Source organism: Procambarus clarkii, chromosome 49, assembly GCF_040958095.1.
Source record: "Procambarus clarkii isolate CNS0578487 chromosome 49, FALCON_Pclarkii_2.0, whole genome shotgun sequence".
Taxonomy (NCBI): domain Eukaryota; kingdom Metazoa; phylum Arthropoda; class Malacostraca; order Decapoda; family Cambaridae; genus Procambarus; species Procambarus clarkii.
In genome coordinates this window covers 19,108,324-19,122,788 of record NC_091198.1, presented here as the reverse complement: position 1 = coordinate 19,122,788, position 14,465 = coordinate 19,108,324, and the positions used below count along the sequence as shown (strand labels likewise).

The following is a 14,465-nucleotide window of genomic DNA, read 5'->3' as shown; positions in this document are numbered from 1 at the left end:
ATGTACCCAGTCACCTTCCTGACCCCTCCTTCGGGTGTCCAATCACCTCTCTGACCCTTCTTCATGTACCCAGTCACCTCCCTGTGCCCAAAAATCACCTCTCTGACCCCCATCCACACACGTGCATCTAATCACCCATACTGACCAGCCCCTAACTTACACGAACACTCAATCCCCTCCCCCACACGTAAACCCAATCACCTCCCTTCTCTTCCCCTAACACGCGCATGCACCCAATCACCTCCGTGACAGCCATACACACCCAGGTATGCTCACCTACGCTCAACGAATATAGAAGGAGCATTAAGGAGAATGGAAATATAATGAGAGGAAGCTGTCCTTTAATGATCCCCTACCATCACAGTGACCTTCTCCGCGTTGAGATCACAGTGGCCTGCCCCGCATGTTGAGGTCACAGTGGCCTGCCCCGAATGTTGAGGTCACAGTGGCCTGCCCCGCATGTTGAGGTCACAGTGGCCTGCCCCGCATGTTGAGGTCACAGTGGCCTGCCCCGCATGTTGAGGTCACAGTGGCCTGCCCCGCATGTTGAGGTCACAGTGGCCTGCCCCGCATGTTGAGGTCACAGTGGCCTGCCCCGCATGTTGAGATCACAGTGGCCTGCCCCGCATGTTGAGGTCACGGTGGCCTGCCCCGCATGTTGAGGTCACGGTGGCCTGCCCCGCATGTTGAGATCACAGTGGCCTGCCCCGCATGTTGAGGTCACGGTGGCCTGCCCCGCATGTTGAGGTCACGGTGGCCTGCCCCGCATGTTGAGGTCACGGTGGCCTGCCCCGCATGTTGAGGTCACGGTGGCCTGCCCCGCATGTTGAGGTCACGGTGGCCTGCCCCGCATGTTGAGGTCACGGTGGCTTCCCAGCAGCAGGTTGAGGGCACGGTGGCCTGCCCTGCGTGTGGAGTAAGGCCACCATGACCTGCCCCGTGTGTGGAGCAGCAGGCCACCATGACCTGCCCCGCGTGTGGAGCAGCAGGCCACCATGACCTGCCCCGCGTGTGGAGCAGCAGGCCACCGTGACCCGCCCCGCGTATGGAGCAGCAGGCCACCATGACCTGCCCCGTGTGTGGAGCAGCAGGCCACCATGACCTGCCCCGCGTGTGGAGCAGCAGGCCACCGTGACCTGCCCCGTGTGTGGAGCAGCAGGCCACCGTGACCTGCCCCGTGTGTGGAGCAGCAGGCCACCGTGACCCGCCCCGTGTGTGGAGCAGCAGGCCACCGTGACCTGCCCCGTGTGTGGAGCAGCAGGCCACCGTGACCTGCCCCGTGTGTGGAGCAGCAGGACACCGTGACCCGCCCCGCGTATGGAGCAGCAGGCCACCGTGACCTGCCCCGTGTGTGGAGCAGCAGGCCACCGTGACCCGCCCCGTGTGTGGAGCAGCAGGCCACCGTGACCTGCCCCGTGTGTGGAGCAGCAGGCCACCGTGACCCGCCCCGTGTGTGGAGCAGCAGGCCACCGTGACCTGCCCCGTGTGTGGAGCAGCAGGCCACCGTGACCCGCCCCGTGTGTGGAGCAGCAGGCCACCGTGACCCGCCCCGTGTGTGGAGCAGCAGGCCACCGTGACCCGCCCCGTGTGTGGAGCAGCAGGCCACCGTGACCTGCCCCGTGTGTGGAGCAGCAGGCCACCGTGACCTGCCCCGTGTGTGGAGCAGCAGGCCACCGTGACCTGCCCCGTGTGTGGAGCAGCAGGCCACCGTGACCTGCCCCGCGTGTGGAGCAGCAGGCCACCGTGACCTGCCCCGTGTGTGGAGCAGCAGGCCACCGTGACCTGCCCCGTGTGTGGAGCAGCAGGCCACCGTGACCTGCCCCGTGTGTGGAGCAGCAGGCCACCGTGACCTGCCCCGTGTGTGGAGCAGCAGGCCACCGTGACCTGCCCCGCGTGTGGAGCAGCAGGCCACCGTGACCCGCCCCACGTGTGAAGTAATGTCACGGTGGCCTGCGTGTGGAGTAGGTCACAGTGACCTACCCCCGTGTGTGGAGTAGGTCACGATGGCCTGCCCCGCGTGTAGAGGTTGTTATCAATGGTCTTCACCTTTCCGTCTTTCCCTAATAAGGTGTTGGTAGTCCATCTGACGGGGCTGCACCCGGCCGTCGCTCCCGCCCCAGACCTCTCCAGACTTGTAAAATGTTCTCCTTTCCCTCCTTACGCCCTTATAACCCTTCTCTAATTAACTCTAACCACCGCTCTTGACCCCAGAGTGGATTATGTAGATTTTGATATGTGGTCTGGCGCCCCGGGAGGTATATTGAGGGAATTAGAAGGTGTGGAGGTAGGATTCACCGGTAGATGATTGGAATTTGTGTTCAGTGTGGGTTTGGCTGTTGTGGCGGTGGCTCGCCGCTCCATGTGATACTAACCTTAAGGTCTTGTGCACTCGCGTATATACTCCTTCTTGTCCTCCTCGTACACATATACCACCAAGGTAAATATGACCCCATTTGGGTGACCTTGTCCCCCTCGTGTCGTTGGTAAATATGTCGGCGGCTACATATTTATATTTAAGTCTCCAGTAAAGGGGATAAAAATAAAAGTGGGGTTGGGGGGTTTTAGGGCCTCCCCCCTGGGGCTCCATGACTGTGGCAGCTGCCCCCAGGGTGGTTACTCTAGGGGTTACCACGGGGGTACTGTGCTGGGGGTGATTGATAGGCTGTGAGGGAGGCGGGGATGAGGCGCAGTGTAATGAGTAAATATAGACGTGAGTAGGTGGTAGTGTTCTCCCGTCTCCTGCCATCGCTCATCCTATATTTACTGCCTTTTCCCACTATTTTAAGTCATTTTATTCGCATTTATTGTGATATAAGGTCGTATAGGGTAGTTATATGTAGGTCAGATGTGTGTGCTTGGCTCGAGATATGAATATTTTGAATGTGTGTTTCTGCAAGTGTAAAAAATTTAAATTGTCAGATTATCTTACATGGTGACATATTATTGTGCAAAAATAACGCTAATGGTTTTATTTCTCGTGTTCTGATGTCTAATGTAATGATTAAACTTTATTTTTTTTTTACATGCAGTAATCATAAGTGAAGTTTGTAATTTTAAAGCCTTAGATCTACAGAATTGAGCAAATCTGGTAGCAAGATGAGAAGTATCCAAGACCTATGACAGTTCCTGACCCCGGGGTTGAATTGCACACAAACATTTTGACAAAAGTTTATTTTCTACTTGTCAAAGCCATGTATGTCGTTATGTTTGGGGTGTACTCTGCGTTAACCTGGCCTGAGTTAGTTGTTTTGCTTATTTTGGGTAGGATAAAGTTAGGAAGGTTTTAAAATCCGTTGCAGAACCATCTAAGGTGTTACGTGACTTATCCATTCTGGATGTGATAGATGTCGGGTTATGTTACCCTGTTTTCCAACGTCACTCGCACCATACAACAAAGTTAATAATGATGGTAACAGTACATTTCATGTGGATTCCATCTCTTGTTGTTCTCGGAATGCATCATTGAGCTGATGAGTTAGCCAGAGAATCTACCTTTAAAGGAAGAATTGAGTATAACCTTGTATTGCCTATAAGCAATCTGAGAGCAATAGTACACCAAGAACTTCAACAACACTTTAGATTTGAGGCAAAGTGAAATCTACACCAGTAATTACATCTATCATACTATCATGCAAGAAGAGCTATACATCTCTCAAATTCAAATAGAAAGATAGATCTCAGGGTTAATATCACACCAAACCTGTTCCCAGAAGCCCACATCAAAATGATATCAGCGGCATATGCTAGATTGGCCAACATAAGAACTGCCTTTAGAAACTTGTATAAGGACTCATTCAGAACATTGTATACCACTTATGTCAGACCATTCCTGGAGTATGCAGCTCCAGCCTGGAGTCCATATCTAGTTAAACACAAAGACAATGTTAGAGAAGATTCAGAGGTATGCCACCAGACTGGTCCTAGAATCTTGAGAAACGAGTTACGAGGAAAGGTTATGGACGGTAAACCTCACGCCCCCTGGAAGACACAAGAGTAAGAGGAGAAATGATCACCACCTACACGTTCTCCATATACACGTTCAAATGTAGATATGATAGAACCCAATAGGCTCAAGAATCTGTACACCAGTTGATTGACAGTCATGAGACAAGACCAAAGAGCCAAAGCTCAACCCGTGCAGGTACAACTAGGGGAGTACACATCTATGGATCATCCAATATAATCAGCAGACTCCTAGATATTGCTACTGCTCGGTTTAGACTAGGCTATAAGTATTTCTGGGAATTTTCATTGCCTGCTGATGTAGACTTGACCGAATATAAACCGAGTCAACAAAATTATTCCCATACCCTCTGACACTATGTGATGGAGTGCAAAAACATACATGAATTCAGAGACAATTCTATAACAAATGTTCAAGAGATGTGTATTTCATTCAAAATGATCTGCTACCAGAAATCTTAGCCAAATATCCTCAGTTTGCTAACTGTAGGTAGTAACTAAGTGATTGTAACCTATCCACCACTGCCCACTGGATGGGGGGCGGTGTGCAGGATAAACATATCAAGTGTGACACTAGCTCTCCACATGTCAGTTGCTTAATTTAGAAACTACTTGTGGTCGGTCTCAAGCCCATTGTTGATATGATGTGCATTGAAATCTATAGCTAGCTCATTAAGACTGTAACTTGCTTAGCTAAATGAATTTTGGGGTTCATTCCTTAAGCCCATTATGTGCCTCTGTAACCCATTTCACTACTGCCCATAAAATAGGTATGGGGTGCATAATAAATGACCTAAACCAAACACACACTGACCCAAAATTACACAGACTAATCAAACACCATAACCTATTCTAATTTTAACATAAAACAAACCTGCCAAAGTCCAAAGCATATACCCTGGTTTAAGACTGGTGCTTCAGCATGTGTGTGTATTTGACTTCATGTTTACAGGTACATTTTTTAACATTGTAGTGATAGTTGAAATTGATCGAAGCCAAGCTATATTAGGTTAACCTCTCTGTTCTTAACTTAAAAGTATCATTTGTTGAGAGCTCTTGTGGGAGCCGTAGTGTTAGTTGGAGAAGCTCTGTCACGGGTAATTACCTAAGTGTAGTTACAGGATAAGAGCTACGCTCGTGGGTAAGGTGTGCCTGACGAGGAGTCACAACATGGCTGAAGTATGTTGACCAAACCACACACTAGAAAGTGAAGAGACGACGTCGTTTTGGTCCGTTCTGGACCATTCTCAAGTCGATTGAGAATGGTCCAGGACGGATCGAAACGTCGTCTCTTCACTTTCTAGTGTGTGGTTTGGTCAACAAGGTGTGCCTCTTATAAAGTGGGCCATCATGTGACTATGTAATCCTTTTTACTACCACTCACAGGATGGGTATGGGGTGCATAATAAATGAACTAAACTAATTGTGTTTGATTGATTGACAGCCAATTACAATCGCGGTAGCGTTTTGTGTGTGACATCACGTCATATCTGCTTCAACAGCCAAATGCTAATATGTAAAATTATCATACGTTATGTCATTTACATAAAAGGGCAATAAACTCTTAAGCTCAAAAGTAGAGCCATCTCCATTTTTTACTAATCTATATACAGGATATTAATTTTTATTAAATGCACTACAATACTGTATTTTCCTTTCAATAGCAGTGGGAATTATTTAAACTGGTGTGTGGTGGTTTGACCAATGAGACTCCTCGTTACTTGTATTCATTCATAAAGTAACCCATTACTACAACAACAAATGCACCCTTGCCATTCTTCACTTTCCAAGAAACGGGATAAAGAAATACTTTTCTGTGATTGTACCTTGTGTTTGGCTGCCTCCTCTCTACATCAGTTTTCATTACTTTACACGTCTCGAGTTAAACTAGTAGCCATTTGCTAGACCATTCCTCCAGTTTGTGCAGGTCACTTTGAAGTCTGTTGAATCTACTGCCATTCAGCCTAATTTTCTTCATACTATTGGATTTCAACTTAAAGTGGGATTCTTTTGAGGTAACCCAGGGTGAAGCTTTCAAGATGCTGCTTTAGCTGAAATGGTTTCATGGAGTCATTTTCCAAGACACACATTGCAGCCCGTCCTCCAAACAAAGACCCAAAGTCCATTCAATGCACCCGCTAAACCCCCTGTTTATGAATGAAAATGGTTTACACACGACACAACTGATGACGTTCGAACACTTCTGGAACAAGCACTTCACTGACGAATTTTGTTTGAACCACAACGCTGTAAATGCTTCACCTATGTTCTACAAATACAAATAATCACCAGCAGAACCTAAACACCTAACCTAATCTAACCAGTGCTTAAATATGTACAACATGGTAATATATAATAATAATAATAATTTATATAGTCTCAGTGGCATAGCGGCAAGACGTTCGCCTGGCGTTCCGCGAGCGCTTTGTCCTGGGTTCGTATCCTGGCTGGGGATGATTTACTGGGTGCAAATCCTTAACTGTAACCTCTGTTTAACTCAACAGTAAAATGGGTACTTGGTTGTAAAAACGATTCTTCGCAGGGGTCGTATTCCAGGGAACATACGATTAAGAACTTGCCTGAAACGCTACGCGTACTAGTGGCTGTACAAGAATGTAAGAACTCTTGTACAGTACAGTATATATAAATAATAATAAAAAAAATTGAGAAAATTCCTGTTTTGAATGAACAGCATGTTAAAATTGATGAATGTGTCTTTGGGGTCGACCACTGGATAGAATGGACTTGGTCTGAGCACGGGTTGCACAATGAGGTGAAAAATTCAATACGAGCCATGAGGAGAATTCGAACCTGTACACTTGGGTTCGAATCCAGGCATACACTCTAGACAAGGTTGTATAGCTTTTTACCATGTCTTGGTGTAGTAATTACTTAAAGTGTAGTTACAGGATGAGAGCTACGCTCGTGGTGTCCCGTCTTCCCAGCACTGTCATATAACGCTTTGAAAATACTGACTGTTTTGGCCTCCACAACCTTCTCACCTAACTTGTTCCAACCATCTACCATTCTGTTTACAAAAGTGTAAACAGTGGTTTCCAAAAGTGTAAAGTAATGGTCTAGGGTCTGTGCTTGGGAGTTCCAAGTGTGTGGGTTTGAATCCTTCTTATGGCTCCTGGTTGAGCCTGGCCCATGGCCAGGGAGTAGAAGTACAGTACTCCTGAAACCCTTCTCCAGATATGCTCCAGGTATACTGATTTTTTCATCAATACAGCTCGTTAATGTGATTTCATTGTGCACACATGAGGTAGTTCTATGCCATCCCTACTGACGTAGGCTGGCAGCTCCCTATTCTAAGAACAATTTGCTTACTTCTAATAATAATAATATTATAGAAGGATAAAAATAAAAATTCTGACTTTGTCCTTTAAAGGCTAAAACAAGAGTGTGTGTGTGTTTGGTCAAAAAATATATATTTTCTTCAGTTAGCAACTAGCCAAAAAGGATTCTTTAGCAATTTTAGTCTCTTCTCTCTCTCTATTTGGAACATCCAAATGCAGGCGATGAGTCACAATAACGTGGCTGAAGTATGTTGACCAGACCACACACTAGAAATTGAAGGGACGACGACGTTTCGGTCCGTCCTGGACCATTCTCAAGTCGATTGTATCGACTTGAGAATGGTCCAGGACGGACCGAAACGTCGTCGTCCCTTCAATTTCTAGTGTGTGGTCTGGTCAACAACATCCAAATTATCACCCCTGGTTGGGAACCTTTGCACTAGTATATTCAGATGCTACTTAAAACAAAATTTAAGAAATTTCATAAATGAGTATAACTGGTAACTTTACTGATATAAATATGTAACTACAGTACTGTACTGGTATTGTGTAATAAGTAAATATAATACCACAGTATACAGTATATGATGAAACCTATGAAGTGACAATGGATGAATGGAATAGTGGTAGTGATCAGAGTTTTCCCCATGTGGCAGGGTGCGGCAAAAGTTATAGAAAAGAATTAACTGGGGGTGGCATTTAAGAATAAAGTGAAAGAATATGATAGAGACCAAAACGGATCATTTCGGACGGACTGAGACCTCGTCTCTTCAATTTCTAGTGCGTGGTTTAGTCAACACATAAGAGAAATTATGAACGAGCCTACACAATGGTTATATGGCATGGGTGAGAAACAGATGGGTGATAAAATGAGTTTCTACAGTTTATTCAAATTCAAATTTTTATTCAGGTAAAAGTATATACATTGATGAAGAGTTACAAACATAATCTTGGTTTTATAGATAGAGCTAGTACACACAATATCTAAATCCACTAATATGCATAGCGTTTAGATGTACACTGTTGACTTTGGATGCCAACAGGTCTCTGTAGGGCACCTCTGCTCTGTGCAAATGTATATTTTTTCATTCATAAAGCTATTGTGACGGGTTGTGGTATCGCAGCTATACTGAACCCAGGTGGTATGGCTCTCCATCACACAAATAAATAAAAAACGCTGCTATTGGCCTTGCAGTGTGTAAGTCGCAGGTGGAAACAAATGAAAATCATCAAATAAATAATTAAAATAATTTACAGAAATATTAATGAACAAAAATGGCACCTGAGAAGACTTGGTGATGATATAATGCAAAGGTGGACAAGATAATATGAAAATTAATACAAAAACAAGCTATAAGAAAGTCAATGAAAAGAATGCATGAAGATATACTGGTGTACTGAAGACAGCTACCATACCACCATGGCATTGGCTGAAGGCAGACGACGGGTGAGAGAGAGAGCAAGGTGATCCAACAGCTCTAAGAGAGAGACTGGCTCTCTAGGGAGGCGGTGCCCCTTATATAGTCTGGTGGTTATGACTCATCCGGTGTCAACACAAGGTGGACATCTGGTCAACTAGCAAACTGCTAGTTTGTGGCTGGCGGCGCCTTTGTGTTGAGGCTGTACCACTGCTAGTTGAAGGTGGCTAACTGCTCGTTTGTGAAGGCAAACTACCGGTTAGCGGAGGCGCCCGGCTTGCCACAGGGTCGTACCAGGCCATGCCAGACCCTGAGGGGTACAGAGAGGTGGAGAGGTGACAGGACTGATGACTCATCTGGGTTGGTGTAGTGGTGGACTTCCAGTGCAGAGGCATTGAAGGTGAGGGGAAAAGGCAGTTCTACTGTTATGCAGGGGATTCATGTGACACACTGTACTGCACTGTTAATTCAGATTTATTATATATTAAAGGGAAAAAATTTGTTAACAATGTTACTCCTTTTCAAAGTTGTAGGAAATATAGTTCATCTTTAAAGATATTGAAAGATATCTTCAAGATATTGCTGCTGTGAAATTTATTTGTAGCTATGGCAAAGTTTCTGGTCGCTTTAGACTTACAGTATTGACATACTTGATGGACTAAAAATAGTTATACCTGTACTGTACAATATTGTGCTCATAGCAAAAGTTGTAGTATGAATCACAACAAACCCTAATCAATTTCTTGAACATCTAGTGAATTGTGACATGCTGGTATGCATCTTGGAGGTCCAAGATCATCATCTAGGAACCCACCTACAAAATCAGGCAAACCTGAGCTAAAGTTGTCATGTGAAAGGTTGAACAAGGAATGAAGAGGCTAAATCTCAATAATGTTGTTTTAGATTCAGCTACTAAGAACAAAAGTTCCAAGTAGCACGGGCTATAGTGAGCCCGTAGTGGACTTACCTGGCACAGGAGCAGGGCTGTAACTGTTAAATCTCAAGTCATTGAGAATTTGTTGTAGGTCCACAGAGTCCCACTTGGAAACTGGGAACAACTGAGACACCCACCTAAGAGAGGTGGTTAACTTGACTACCATAGAGTTCAAACAAGTCATGATGACTGAACGGAGCTGAGGGGTACATTTCCGACCTAGGTTGAAGACCATCTCCACTGAAGACCCCAGAAGACAACCCGGAAGGCCCATGCATCATGGATCCAGGTGCTGACATAGAGGGACAGTTGTCTCGCCACAGTGCCATCAAAGAAGCAAACTGCAGAAGGTCTGACATGAAAACCCTGAGCAAATGCACCCTTCTGCAAAGCACAAGAATGATGCAGACGAGAAGCAAATTCTGGAGGAAGCATAATGGGGGTCATTCCTTGTCAAATCGTCAGAGATCCTAATCCAATCATCTCAGATTTACAAGAATTTTAGTAGAATGTTAGAGTACAGGAAGTAAGATGCATATGCAGATTTTAAACCCTCAGTGTTCCTCTATATCAAATTAAAATGTTTTTCTCATTTGTATTAGATTATGCATTAGCTAGTGTTATTTTAAAGGATCTTGTGTGTGTGAAGGGGTAATGTTCTTGCAGGAGTCTTAGGCTCTCACTAGAGCATAAAGTACAGTACAGTATAGGTAATGTATGCATGTACCTACTTATCTACCTTTTATCGACAAAGTTAATTCATAGTATCTTATCTGCTCATTTACCACTAGAATTATCATTTTCTTTATCACTGCAGTAAAGATAAATGGTCTTTTGTACTTCTGTAGCTGTATAAATAATGGCCATGAGTTGACATTAAGAGAATATGGTAAAGTTGATATACAAGTAAAGATCTTCAGTATTGTAATTAATTATTTTGAATTTATTGGTTTATTGACCTGCTGTATCTGATGCCAATTTGGACACTTGGATCATTTTCACAATAGTCTTGAAGGTTGCAAGACGGTATTTCTCTTGTAGCATGGGCTGAAACATGGGTCGTGTAGAGCAGTGGTCTTTGTCCTCAGCTCACAACTGAGGGACCCAGGTTCGGTCTTTAGCCAGGACAAACAGTTTGGCATGCTTTCATTCACCTGATGCCCTCCTTTAACACTGCCAGTCCCTGACAAAGTGAGTTTTGAATTATGCTGGGATTAGTCTTAAGTACTGTATTGGCTTTGTCTCTAGCGACAGGAATTAAAACCGGACTGACTGCTTGGACTCTCAGCTGAAGTTTTAGCTCAGTTTTAATGCAGTATGTTCTGCAGTCCTTAAAAAAACAATAATAATGTAATGTAGAGCAAAGAAATTCAATATGGATAATGACTTCTGAGAATTGAGAAAAAATATTAAAACTTCAAACAGTACTCTATATACAATAAACGTAAACCAAAACCTTCTGCAAGTTCTGTGTAGAATTTCCTGAACTTACCTGCAGAAAAAGCTAGAATAATCTAGAATTTGAGAATTAACAATTATGGATGTGATAAACTAGTTTAGAATAGAAGTGATAAGATCACAAGAAGTGATTTGTGATTAAATTATCAACAGGAAACGAGTTCAATTAGGAGTCCTCCTGGTACTTGTGTGCATCACATTCTATCTATGACAGAGTTCATTCTGGATAAAATGTAAGATTAGTAGGAATAGTGAAAACATGTGTCAGAGTTAGAAGCACAATAGTGATGAGCATGTATGGGGCTAATCAAATCCTGTAACACAACTTGGTCTATCTTCTCGGGACCTAGGGACCCAGCTTCAATCCCTGTGCATGACAAAAATGGTTGGGAGTGTTTCCTTTCATCTGTTGCCTCTTGTTCACCCAGTAGTAAATAGGTACCTGGGAGTTAGGCAATTGTAGGTAGCATCATGGTGAAAGCCAATAGTTGGCCTAGGAACTCTGTAAGCCTAAGTACAGGCTTCCTGTCCCTGATACTGAAAATTGAAATGCTGTGGAAAATGATGTATAAGTACTGTACCATGATACAGTACCTTTAAAAGATTGCCAAATTTTACCTTATAATCATTGTGATGGGGGAACAGGAAGCCAGGTTATACATACGGTACATGTTAGGCTTATATCGAGGGGCCCCCCTAGGGTCGAATTACTGACCCTCCCCAAGATGCAACCCCACAACATGCTGACTAACTCCTGGAACCTATTTACTACTAGATGGACAGGTGTATTAGGTGAAAGGAAACGTGCCCAACCATTTCTGTCCCAACTGGGATTTGAACCCAGAATTCTCGATTGCAAGTCGTGAACGAACCTGACTATAACCGGGACCCTATACAGTATATACAGTACTGTATTTAATGAATTCTAATGCAGTACTACTATATTGCCATTGTTTTTAGAACAACTACAGAAATTAAATTACTACATTGCACAAGACTTTTTTTAACCCGTGTTTGCTAGGCCCTGTTTTAAATACATGTACAGTGAGTAAGAGTACATAATTGATGAGAACTTACTGTGTTAGCTGTCAAGTATATTTTGGGGGGTTAGCTGATAAGGCAGTAGATAATGATATCCTCAGTACACTTGCCATATGGAGAGTTACAATTTAATATACCTCCTGTAGGCTAACAGATGAGCATTTTTATTCTGCAGAGAACTTATTTGCATTGCTCGCCAAATGTTAAAGTAGGAATAACGTGTGCAGAGGACAGGAATTAAGGAAATCCTGAAGAATCCTTGAGGAAACATCTGAACAAGCATCGTGTCAGACGAGTGGTGATAAAGAGTCAAGCGTTGAGCAGGGAGTTAGAGTAAGCTGGGTGTGTCTTGGACCAAGTATCTTCACATCAACACCTGTCAGTGTAAGGCTGTGGCAGAAGCGGAAGCAATGTGTATCTCAATTAGGAGAAGCATACTGATTAGAAAATACATAACACAATTCTGAACTTTAGGTTGTGGTCCCCACATTTCTAAGCTGTTCTCCTTACCATAATAGATCAAGTGTGCTGATACCCCCAAAAGTTTGAAGAAATAAACCAGTCTTGAAATTCACACTGATGACGATCAAATTAATCAAGATTTCAACATTGGTTCATTGCTCCGTTGCTGCTAAGTATTGGTTACTTGCTCCATTGCTTCATAAGTATTGTTATACATACAGTACATGTTCGGCTTGTACCAAGGTCCCCCCCCCCCCCGGGTCAAATTACTGACCCCGCCTAGGATTCAACCTCACAACAAGCTGACTAACTCCTGGGTACCTATTTACTGCTAGGTGGACAGGGGCATGAGGTGAAAAGAAACGTGCCCAACCATTTCTGTGCTGCTGTGGATTCGTACCCAGAATTCTTGATAGTCAAGAACGAACCCGATTGTACAGTACTACTGGGACCCCCCCCTGCTTCATTCCTTCATAAGTACTGTATTAATTGCTGCATAATAATCTTTTAATTGCTGTATAAGGATTGGTTAATTGTATCGCTGCTTCATAAGTATTGGTTGGCTTTATTGCTTCATAAGTAATGGTTAATTGCTTTATCTCTTCACAAGTATTGGTTCTTTGCTGCTCATGTATTGCAGCAATGTGCTTGGGAGTTTGCTCATTATTTTGAAGGCTGTTCTGGTAGCTGCCTCATGAACGTTTAGTGGCGAAGGTATTTGAGCTGGTGTTTCATCATCAAGATTCCACTACCTTATGTTTCTCTAGGGGTGCAGTTTGAGGTTCGGTTTCCTATCCCAAGGGGACATGCTTTTCTGTCTACAGTGTCTGGTGCAGATCATGGCTCTGCTTTGGAGCCTTCCATTCTCAGGGATTTTTGGATCCAGGGAGGAGCCTGGTGTGGGTTTTGGAATGTCCTTTTGTCCACTTGGGCACTCATGCTTTGTACACTGTTTTTTCTCTTTCTTTTCTTGGTTTCTCCTGGGATTTGAAAATATTTTTTTGTTTTTGTTCCTTGTGGTATACGCTTCTGTGTAGGGTTTCTCTCATTTTCAAGACTGACGTTCATAGCATCTGAAGCCTCCGTTTATTCTCACATCTGTTACATCTCACACGGAGGTGTTTTTTTTTTCTTTAGGGGATGGCTAGCCTGGATCATTTCTTCTTAGCCTTGCAGCACTTGGGCCTTCCTGTTTGTGTCGGGTTGCTTGGGTTGGGGGGAGGGTCAGGAAAGTGACCTTCGGTACCCCTTTTTTCGGGTTTTGTTTCCTCGATCAAAAGTAAATTTTGATCGAGGGGAATTTCTGAGGCTATCCTCAGAATTCACCTCTGCAGGGGAAAAGAATAAATGGGGCCCAATTTCTCCCCATTACCCTTGTTCAGACAATGTGATATTTGACAGCTTTTTGTATGTCGATGAAGTGCCGAGTCTTATGAATGGTACGTGCCATCCAAACTGCTAACTCCCTAGTAATGATTTGGATGTACTATATCATCTGGAACCATCTCCTCTTCTCTGGCATGATGAAGGCTGGACACAAGCTGAAGAACAAACTGGCCAAGAAATTGAACACACATAATCCAAAGATGAAACTGATGAAGCAGATAATATTTTAATGGGGCTAACACTAGTATCGTGGACTAATCCTAGCCTCTTCTGAACTCTGCTGGGTTTTTGAGAAATTTATGAGAAACTCGAAGCAACTCTGTTCCTGAATCACAATATCTCGGGCTAGCGGGCAGCCAGTTACTGGGAGCCTAATCCTACCAGTCAGTGTGGTAGACCAGAACATGAATACCTTAAAAGCAAAGCTACTGATAAAGTGAGTCTGGTACACATTTGAGGCACCAGGTTGAGCCCATTGGAAAGAGCGTGAAACCCTGGCCAATC

At 44.2% G+C, this 14,465-nt stretch overlaps 1 protein-coding gene across 12 annotated transcripts in view; it reads left to right on the top strand.

The window, feature by feature from the left end:
* The first annotated feature begins 2,281 nt into the window (after positions 1-2,281).
* The window catches only part of coro (protein coronin), a 58,903-nt gene continuing 46,719 nt past the window's right edge, over positions 2,282-14,465 (top strand). For 5 of the 12 annotated variants that reach the window (XM_045750157.2, XM_045750154.2, XM_069303077.1 and 2 more), the window contains exon 1: positions 2,282-2,437. The gene's annotated coding sequence lies outside the window, so the exon portion shown is untranslated. Of the gene's footprint in view, positions 2,438-12,236; positions 12,588-14,465 lie in introns of those variants that run through there. The other 7 variants (XM_069303076.1, XM_069303078.1, XM_069303080.1 and 4 more) reach the window with 6 other exon arrangements.